An 11,229-nucleotide genomic window follows, 5' to 3' on the forward strand; every position below is an offset into this window, starting at 1 on the left:
ACAGCAGCTTTTCCCGCTTCAGTTTGGCTTTTGCTACTATCAGTTGCCCTACAGAAGCCCCGAGCCATTTTCTAGTGATGTAAAAGAAAAAATAAAGCACTATTTCCTAGGCAGAAGCACACTATTTTATGAAAGCAAGAGCACAGGGAGTGAAAGGTCTGTGGGAGCCACTGGATTCCGGGTAGGAATAAACGCTGTTCAGTAAGATGTTGTTTCCAGTCCCCCAAAACTTGCACCAGTTAGAGCTGACCCCTTTGAAAATCAACTGCTAGAGAAGTTCAAGAATGGAAAGAAAAAGCTGATTTTAGTCAGCAAAAAGAAAACAAAGCCTCTGGGAAACCAAACGATGAGCAATATCCTGTCTGTGCTGTCATTGAGCATCGCACCCAGATGAAGGAGCAAGACCTCAGGGATACCTACAGCATGCTTTTCTTCTTATCCCTGCAAAACAGGCAATTACAAGTTCTTTGAAGCACAGCGTTTCCTTTTTTTTTTCCCTTTAGCCGCCCTTCAACAGGAAATTGTTTTTTTTTTCTTTCATATGAGACCTAGCTTCGCCCATGAAAATAAAGGTTTCCTAAACTCCATCTGCAAGTTTGAAAAGTCAAATCTGTATCTTTCAGTATTACCTCCCTGCCTTGTGTTTTCCCTGTTAAACCAGTATTTTTATAGACTCCAGAGACAAATTCAAAATTACATGACTTCATTTTACAGTGCCATATAACCTGGTCCATGCTGCAATGAAACAGCATGATTGCAACTGAATTTTAATTGATTATTGTAATAAAAAGGTTTAAAGTTACCAGAAATCCCTCCTTCCCTCCCGACGATGATGAGCTAACCTTCAGCTACTCCAGATCCCTGCTCATTTTTATTGTAAACTTTCACCAAAAAAACCAGTAATAACACTGCACAGTAAGATTTACTGCCCAATCAGCACAGCAACTAAAAATAAATTACGCCTAATCTTTCTTCCTACAAAATGAGAGAAAATTTGAGGTTTTTTCTGGATTTATTATAGGAATACAAACCTATGCAGCACATTTTATATACTTGTTATTAGTGTACAGCTCATGACAACAAGAGGAAACAGCCGAGTTTCATGACTCCGCACTTCAGGTGTACACAGCAAAATCTGTCATTCGAATTTGCTTATGGAATAAACAGGACAAAACCTCAGAATTGGCCTAGAAGCTTAATAAAATATTAACAAATCAAGAACTAGACAAAAAAGTGAGGGCACCATCTCCAGATATCCCTGCAGAATGCTGCTAAACAAGGAGAGATCTCCAACATTCAACAACCCCCCCCCATCCACAACAAATGGGATTTGGAGGCTTCCTAATTCCTTTTGACAGCATTATTACACTTAAAACAGCTTAACTTCTTTAAAACCTGTCAAAATCTGGCTTGATAAGCACTAGCAGCACAAAAGCAGCTGGTATATTTCTTATTGAGGTACCACTTGAGCTCACACACATGCTGTTGGCCAGCGATCTGCAAATTTAATCATACTGGGCATTAAATACATTTGCCCTTAAGTTTAAAAAGTGATCCAGGTGGGCCAGGCATCTGTACATGGGGCACCACGCTCCTTCAGTTTCCTCAATAAAAATTCGGGCTTCCACGTGCACGTCTCCAACTCTGCAACCTCATTAATTGCTCGATGACATGACATCCCTCCTCCAACCAAGCCAAAAAAATCAGCAAGTCTGAAAATCAACCCTAGCTGGGGTTCTCCAAATGTAGGACGGGTCATTCCAGCAACTCAGACCCACATTGGGCCTGTTTGGAAAATTACACTCTGGTGTAATAATTGGTGGGTCTGTATCTAGGTTTGCTCTTGTGATTCATCCCCTCTACTGAAATCACCCTAAATTTTGCAGGGCTGTAAATAATTAGTATTTGGGGCTCACATACTCCCTCTGCCGGCTCCCTGCGAGCCGCTAATTAAAATGATTCCCGCCTGAACGTTTTCCTAGCAAAACAAATAATCATGATTCATTTCAGAAAGAAAGGCAAAACTGCATGCTAGCCAGAAAACGCGAATGATCCCTAAACAAGGAAATGAAAGGCTCTGAGACTTGGAAATAGAGGATTTTACAAGAAAACGTGTAGATGCTTCTCCCGCTGTAACATGAGCTGTCTAAGGACAAACAGTTTGCACAGCGGCTGCCTGGATAAAAACAACTGATGTGATTTTCGGTACCTATCCAAACCTGCCTGCACTGATTCATCAGCAACAACTCCTGCTCAATAAATGCCAAGCAAACACACAACAGCAGGTCCTGGAAATAGTTGTCACCTCTCTCCTCTGTTAAAATAGCGTAGCAGGTCTCAAGCTTGCGGGCAGCACTTGGAAAGCTGCAGTTAAATTAATTATTTTGAGAACAGCCTGTAAAAATGACACAGCACTCCTTACTTTCTACAGACATCTCTTAAACATCCCAAATCCGCTAAAATTGGCTAATCTGTACACAGGTTTCAGGCAAATGAAGGCAAATTTACAGCTGAACCATGAGGAAAAGACATGCTACTGGTCTAAAAACCAGTTCAGTTTTGACTGTATGAAAAATATATCTGAAAACACACCTCTGAAACATCGTTTCTGTATTTACATTTCCAGACAGCCCAATGCCCATTTCTATCACCAAGCTGACCAGATAAACTATTCAGGCAAAATAATTGCATGTAAACCATGGAAATATCTTAGAGAAGTGTTTGCTAACAAAACTAGGAGGTACCTGTACATATTGGGTGGTTTAATTCCCAACTTTTTGACAGACTGCATTAGAGGCAGCTATTCAGTGCGGTTGGGATTATTTTTTAAAAAAAGAAAAACTTTCTTTGCACAGCATAACCCAATGAATCCAAACAGCTGCTCCCAACACAATTCCCACTAAACTGCTGCCCACACGGAGGAAACCACAGTCCCCGAGGTGCCCACGTGTCAAGCAAACACTGCCACAGGAAAGCAGCCCGCAGCAAGTGTCAGAGTCTGACCTGGCGCACGGCTTCCTTGGCTGGGAAAGCCCTGGATCGCATCCACCTCCTCCAGCTCAGCCAGCAAAACAGGCAGCTCGGGAAGCAGCAAAAATGTCATTTCCTACTGGTGCATCGCTTGTGGGTGAGCCCCTGCTGCCTGCAGCATTGGACTTGGGGGGGTGTCAGACCTTTTTCCTCCCCCATAGCTCCTCTGATCTCCAGGATTTTGAGCTTTCTTGCCTTCAGCAAGGGTGCCCACAGGGTCTTTCGTCTCCCTTTCCTGTCCTGTGAAACTTGGGGCAACTCAGGATCTTTGAGACCTTTATCCTTTCATTGAATCAGGCAGGAAGGGGCGACAGGGTCAGGGAATTAGCGTGAGAGGGAGAGCAAACTGCAGAAGCTTTGCTCCCAGGAAAATAACCCTGGCAAGAGCTCATCGAGAGACAGACACATGCTGCTCCACACGACTTCCGTCAGAAACTACCAGCACCTTAAGAGACTTAAATAATCAGCGTTAATACCCACACTGCAACATTGTCCATGTAAATGAGGCAATCTCTTGTTGCTTTAAGCAGTAGGACAACCAGTCAAGATTCAGGTTTCTAACACCACTGCAAGATTCCTGCTTAACGTTTTGCTGTGGGAACAAAGAATGAAGTTTTAACGCTCAGGAAAATTAAATTAAGCCAATGCCAGGTCAAGGTCAGGGTTTACCAGCAGGGCAACTTGTCATGCAAGCTCTCACATTCAAGCTTCTAGTTACCCCCCAAAACATGGTCTTTGGCTTAGCACATGCATGTGCTGGAGGAGGGGTGGGGAAGAATTTCCTTTTTGCAATAAACAAAGTTATTCTGCACCCTAAATTCACAAACCACATCGTTCCCCTATCCACTAAGAAATAAGTCATGAGCACCACTGAGACATTCAATCTGAAATGAAGACAAGCTCAAGGGTACTGACTTTCAGGACAAAAAAAAAAAAAAAAAAAAAAAAAAAAGAGGATGCACTGGAAAAAGCCGTGTATTAGTGTAGACCCGGGGTAGCCAAGGTTTAATTTAAATCGATATCTACTGCTTTCAGATGGACTGCTGACTTCGCAGCAGTGCGCTGATAGAATGTTTTTTTTCTTTGTTAGCAAGCAGGGTACCAAGATATCTAATACCATCTTGACACGGACATTATCAGCGTATGAGCACTGCAAACGATGCTTTCCTCCTTATCTTAACTCCTAGCAGATGAGCTGCTCAGCTGTAACACGTATTGTGTGTCTAACACACTAAAAGCGTGTTTTCGCCATGTCCACTCACCTAATCGCATCAAATAAATTTGTATGCCACCTTCAAACCAGTTTCTGTAATTCCTGGTGCAAAGCCTTTGATGAAAGCTGCCAACTACAGAGTTAACCATCTAGCAAATATTGCCCAGGAGCAGGCCTGGATCACACCAAAGGGAATTTAAAGGCAGATCTGTTTGCTAAACAGGCATTGCAACAATACAGAAAAAATTTTCTCTCTCTCACCCGTGGAAAAAAAAAAAAGAAAAAAAAAAAGGAGTTTACACTGATAGATACGAATCCGGCAGTGTAGCACATACCTGCCCAACACAACCTCAAATGCCTTTACAAAAGCAGTGTCGACGGGTGTCCCAGTGCCTGGCTCATTAAGCACCACAGTGGTAATTAACCCCATTTTATAGGTAAAGGCACAAAAGCACCAAGAAGCTGAGGTCAAGCAAGCCCTCAACAGCACTGGGATTACAATACCAGAGGTTTCTGGCTCTCTGACCTGTGCTGAAGAAATTAGGCCACGGCCTCTCCTGAGTTAAGATGAACGTGCAGATAGCACCAAGAGCTGTGTTTTATTTTTGAAGAGCTGGAAACAAAGATACACCAATCAAAACAAAAAAGTGATGGAAAAAGAGTAAGATTCATGAAAAGCAAGCACTGAGCTTAAGCACTTGTCTCGACACCCATGAAGAGGGCTTGAGCGTATAGACTCAGAATACGCAGAATTAATCACTGGGGTTTTTTTAGCAGGTGTTAACAAGCAAGGGCAAACACCCATCAGTCTCTGCAAATACAAGACTATGTAGCCCCTGATCGCACTGTGCAATGTGGATGGAGAGAAGAACGGTACCCTAAAGGTTCACGAGCACGAGATGCACATGTTGGCGAAGGGCAGAGCCCAGCAAAGGGGCAAAAATCAGCTTCAAGGTGGGACTGACTTTGAGGCAGCGTGTCTTCTCATTGCTGAAAATCCCGCAGAGCTGTCAGTAGCTCGGTGACTGGCAGTCTAGACAGCGTCTCTTTTATTTGCTATCAATATGGTGCTGGCAGTGAGCACCGGGAGAGCTCTTCTCCTAGTATTAAAGCTTCTGCTAAACACATTTTTTTCCCATAAACCAGCATCTTGGTGGGGGAAAATCTCAACCAGCTCCCAGCAAACAGCGATGTCATTTCAAGTGAGCAACAGAGGATCCCTTTAAACCCTTCAGGAGGTAAAGCAGATGGGAAGGGAAGAATAAACACTTTCCTCTTTGGTGACATGAGTGTGCAAAACAGCCTGCAGGGTGGTGGCAATTGCAACGCTGTTATTATAAAACAGGAAGGACTGCTCTGCGTTCCCCCTGACCCCAAGGCTTTAGAGTACAAAGAAACAGGGCTAAAGCCACAGGGAAGACCCCCACGCTTCTATGTGAGGGGTTGCAAACAGCACTGGCACCACCACCAAGCAGATCTTGCAAGCCACCTGCAGGAAAATACAACCCAGGAATTGCCATTTAAAATAGATTTCACAAAAGCTAGTTTGACCCACCCAGCAGGCTGGATGAGGATTTGCTGCAGTTTCCACACATTTTGAGAATTTGCATTTCTTTTTGTAGTGTTTTTTTATTTATTCCCCAGCTAATGATAAAGGCAATGCATTGAGAAGCCAGAGCGCTGCAAGTCAGGGATGCACCACCACTGAGAAAAGCAAGGGTTATCTTTCTATCCTACATGACACATCTCAAGACTAGCTGTTTAGTGAGGCTTAAAAACACTAGATATTAAATACTAAGAAAGAGAAGACAAAAAAAAGAAAATAAGTCAAATCCACACTATGCTAATAAACAAATAAATTCAGGAAAATTGTGCTAATTTCAAATTCATCCCTACCTCATCATCAAATATGCAGCTTTCCCCAGCAGCCCAAGACCTCCCCTCATTAACATCCCAAACGAGCACTCCTGCCACCCCACCAGGCACCCCTAACTGATAAGCACAGCCTGGCTTTGTGCCGGGCACGAAAGCAGGGCAAACCAATATTGTCCCATGTTATGAAGCCCTGAGATTTCATAGCATCCAAGAGTCAGGTACAGAGCGGGCTAAAGCATCCCACACATCCCCTCCCGAGCCACAATGCGTGTCCATGTCTGCAGGATGGGTTGCTGCTGCTCCAAAGCCTGAAGGTCCGGCGGGTTTGCAGGAGACCCCGGCAGCAGTCTCAATGAGGAAAGAAAACAGCCAGCCTAAAAACAAATGCAGGAAGAGCACGCATTCAACAGCTCAGATTAAAGGTGGCTGCCCGATGGAGGAACTGAACTAAATAATTGCAGAATGGATGCAACAACAATGGTACAAAAGTAGCTGCTATTTGGTTCTCTCGTTAAAGGTGTTTTGGGCAGGCGCCTTCACATGCTGGCAAAAGGATCCAATGTGCATCTCATACCAGTAAGAAGAGGAAAAAAAAAAAAAAAAAAAAAAAAGAAGAGATTCAACTGAAAATATTTGACTTTTGCAGACTTAGGCTTTTTGAACAGGCTCAATGCCCTGCACACAGACAGCCCCTTCCTTGGAAGCTGACTGTGAGGATAAGTGCACCTAAGGGGTTCGTCATCCTTCTTGATGTATAGATAAATCACTTGTATCAATGCAGGCTCTCCAACCTGACAAAAAGCCAGCTGAAATGATTAACACATATCATGGATTCCCCGATGTAAAATGTTTTGGGACAGACAGCTTCTTCCCGCAGTTACCTCGACTTAACAGCGAGTTTTTTACATTTATGAGAAGCTTTTTATCCCAAACACCCAAAATCGCTCAGCAAACCACAGATGATCTTTGGCTCACTGAAATGTGTCATGTGCAGACAGACCGTACAGTCACTAGTGGCAAGAGCAATAATTTCTGCAGCTTCATGGGGAGCTTTGCTTAGGCAGAACATATATCACAAAATACCGATTTTGCTAAGGTTATCATACATTTTTGGTAATGATTTGCAGCATTCTGTGACAGCCCCTTGCTTTTACACCTCACATATGAAGCAGCCTGGCAGCACAACACCTCCTAACACCGTCTCTTCACAACCAACTCAAATAAAAGCAGCTTTTCACCAAACACAACTTTGCCATGGAGACCAGGGGTACCCTCAAACACATCCCAAAGCACTGATGGGGCCATCAACACTGATCTGAGGTTTGACAAGACCAGGGGTGGAAGGGAGCATTACCACAGCACATCAATATTAACCTAACAAGATGCCCCAAACAAATTCAAGTAGCTCTACCAACTTACCTTAAGCCTTCAAAAGCTCATATTACTACAAAATTTGCCCAAGCAGGGAACAAAGTAAGCCAGACAAGTGTTTCAAAATTAGTCTGAAAACATATGAAGAGATACAGTGTGTCTAAATTGCAAGTCACTGTTGCCTGAACTAAGTTAAGTAGGGGGGAAACAAACATTAAGTCACAGAGGTTTCAGTAGTGTTCAGCTGGCAAAGACAAATATTTTTAAAATTGCCATAGAAATGGGGAAGCGAATACAGTCCACAGCATGGTCTGATGTTCTCATTGAGCTTTGGTTAATGCAGCTCTTGAAGGCAAGAGCCACGTTTTCTCACACTCGTTGCTCAACACAAGCCACAATTTTCGATGCGGATGTGTCAACCCACTCATTTAATCTAAGGCACAAACGAGTTCAAAAAGGATTTTGACCTGAATTTCTAAACTACATCAAAAAGCTGCATTAGCTGTTAACGACAGCACAGCCCAGATACCTTGACGCATCTCTCTGGGACATCAACAACTGCAGATGGTCCCACTCAGATCAGAAAACATACTCCAAAAGGAGCTCTTACCTGGAGAAACACCCATGGAACACATTATCAGGGCCACCAGAGTCCTTTTTCACAGGCTTTTATCTAGATTTGGACCAAATCTGAGCCTAGCTCTGGCTCTAACACCTTCTCTAAGTTCTCACAGACATCCCCATGCGATGCTGTATTTCAAAAGCCAAGGCTCAAAGCTCACTTACGTTCAACTTTAAAGAATATTTCTCAGGGCAAAGCCTGAATCAATGTTTTACAAAGCCTGCCATGACTAAATACACAGGGAAAAATAACTTCCCTCGGAGGCGTAGCTCTGTTTATACAGAAAGTGGGAACCTTTTCCAGCAGCAGTCGCTCACATCCTGTGGAAGTGGCTGGAATCGGCAGCGGGCGAAGCTGGCTGCACCGAAACCCAATGCCTCTTTGAAGTCCTGAAAACAGACCTTCACAAACCAGTTGTGCACTGGGAACACACAGAGAACAGACCACCCCCATCCTCCCACTCCAAAGCTACAGCTAGTGTCACTCCTTCTGTTAAAAGTGAAGATTTTACACACTAAATTTCGTGAGATTAAGGACAAGATAGTGGAGCGCATCCCTGCTATCCTTGGGAACAAACTCCCGCCTTCAGAAGGTGCCCCACGCAGCAGCTAGCAATACCAGCAGCTTGAAACCCCCAAGTCAAAGTTAACACACGTTCAACAGCAGCAATAAACCACCCCGATCCTTATACCAACCACAGGCAGGACAATAACATTTGTTCTGCAGGCAAGATTTCTTCTTGGGCTTCTCCGACAGCCAAAGACAAAGAAAATTTGAGTCCCAGAGACTAAAAGCTGCAGTAAACTCAAATTAAAATTTTAAATTACACATACTGCCTGTAAGAGTCCACAAGAGTAAATGAGCGCAGGTTTGGAAACCAGCACAATAATAAAACCATGCGGTGCCTTTCAAACCCAAGTGCTTCACTTGCCACTGTGGAAAAAATGCTGCTTGGGCGGAGTCACCCATCAGTTAAAATACCAGGTAACACAGCAGGAAAAACACGCACAAACACCTTCGCAATTCTGCTTCTGCTAGAAGCATGCATGTACAAAAGCCCTGGTGAACAGGATTGAACCCGATACAGTAACAACTGTAATTTCTCCCTCTGCAAGAGATGTATCATCCTGCCTTGGGAATAGCCTAGATTCCTGCCCAGGATTTTGTTCTCTTCTCTCCCAATTCCGACACCAGGGAAAGACTGACCCCAGGCAAACCTGAGGGACCTGGTATTTGGCCTCTCTCAGGCATGAGCGTAAGGAAAAAGAAGGAGAGATGGTGGTGGCGACATGCATGGCCACGGAAATGAGGAAATAACAGCAAGTCTCTTAACTCTTGAATTAACAGCTGGCTCGGAGATTTGACTTTCTGGAAGGGCCAAGCCCAGGCTGCGACTGCTGCGTTGCAATACCAAGCAATTAGTTAGGGCACTGCAGCAGCATCACCAGTTCGGGGCTTCATGAGGCCACGTGCAAGGCAGCGGATTGATTCAGGCATTGGGCTCCTTCACTTTTGAAGGCAGGGTGGGTAAAGACATCGTGACATTGTTACACCCAGGTTACAAATTTAGGTCAGCAGCACCTCAAATGTAATTTATTTTAATTCGTGTCCCCTTTAGTAAAGGGGGGGGACTTTCAGCTGCTGACCTACAGCATGAGCTGGTCTCACTAGTGATAATTAAATCCATTATAATACAAACAACATCCCCAGCGATCAACCGGGTTATCTTACAAACAGGACACAGTGCCCATGTAACAAACCAATTCACTGTACTGCAGACAAGCATTTCAGTTTGCACGACTTCCCTTTTGTTCTTCCTCCAAGCATTAATTAAGAATTTAGCTTATTAAAAGCAAGGTACCAAGGCTCTACTTCTGCTTTTATGGCTCCCAAGAAATGCCCTGGCTGATTTGAAAACCCAAACAGGCTTGAAGCGAGACACTTCACCCCAGAGAGGTTTGGGCAGCATCTTGCAGGCAGCATGAGGTAATTCTCCTGAGCGAGACCCGTGCATCGAGACAAGCCCCTGCAGTGTCTGCTCAGCCCAGCCCCGTTGTGACAAGAAAATAATAATAAATAAAACCATTTTCAAATCACCGACAAGGAATTAGCAGTGAAGACAATGGGGAATAAAACCCCAAACCCTGTTGGGCTGATAAATACTGAGCTGGCCACTGCTGCCGATTGAACACAATGCTTTCAGGACCAAAACAAATAGAGATACACTATAAGGCGAGCAGCCTGCCATGAACCAACGTGGAAGCGAGTCAAGACAGGGAGTTATTTGGAGAATAACTGGAGAATAAGCCTCAGCTTTGTTTTTACATAGATGAGCCTTTGAGGCAGCCGCAGCCCACAGCAGCCCCCAGCCCTGCCAGCCAGCACCTTGGGGCTGCCCAACGCCAACCCTGATTTTTGGGGGGAAACCTGGTGGGGTTTTTGATTGTTTGTTTTTCTTTATGGGGGGCTGGAGGGGGGCAGGTTTTGCCCACCCCCAACACTGAGAAAGACCCCGGGGCTGCCTTCACCTTGTCCCCCCCGGGGCTGCTGGTGCCCACCGCGGGAAGGGGCCTTCCCCCTCACAGGGCCGAGCCCTCGGGGGGTGGGGGTGGTACAACACCCCGGTGGCTCTGCCCTCAATACCAGCCCCTCCCCCCCCCCAAGAGATAAGAGGCAAAGAGGGGCTCAGCCCCACCCTCAAGGCTCCAAATGGGTGCCCTCCTCCAGGCGAGGCCTGTCCCGCCCTGAGGGGCCTGAGGGGCCCGGCGGGCCGGGCCCGCCGCCGCCGCCCCGCTCCCCAGGGAAGGGACGCTACCCACCGGGGCTCCCCCCGCCCCCCGCCCCAGGGAGCCGCACCGCGGGGCCGCTCACCTGCCGCCGGCCACCGCCCGCCGCAGCTAGGCCAGGCCCTCAGGGCTGCAGACGCCGGGGCCGCCGCGTCGCCCGGGTGACGGCTCGAACCGGCGCCGCCATCTTCCCTCCCCTCCCCTCTGCCGCCACCGCCGCTCCGGCCGCGGCGGAGAGCGCACTGCGCAGGCGCGGGCCGGGCCCGCGTCACATGACAGCGGAGGGGGCGGGGAGGCGGGGTCACGTGGCGGGGGCGCCATGATGGGAAGGT

General features: G+C 46.1%; 1 protein-coding gene across 1 annotated transcript in view; it reads right to left on the reverse strand.

The window, feature by feature from the left end:
- Positions 1-11,121, reverse strand: part of FBXO42 (F-box protein 42) — a 49,449-nt gene extending 38,328 nt beyond the window's left edge. Inside the window, exon 1 of the mRNA XM_037380733.1 lies at positions 10,983-11,121. The gene's annotated coding sequence lies outside the window, so the exon portion shown is untranslated. The remainder of the gene's footprint in view (positions 1-10,982) is intronic.
- Between the last annotated feature and the right edge of the window lie 108 nt (positions 11,122-11,229).

This window comes from Falco rusticolus, chromosome 3 (genome assembly GCF_015220075.1).
Source record: "Falco rusticolus isolate bFalRus1 chromosome 3, bFalRus1.pri, whole genome shotgun sequence".
Lineage (NCBI taxonomy): Eukaryota > Metazoa > Chordata > Aves > Falconiformes > Falconidae > Falco > Falco rusticolus.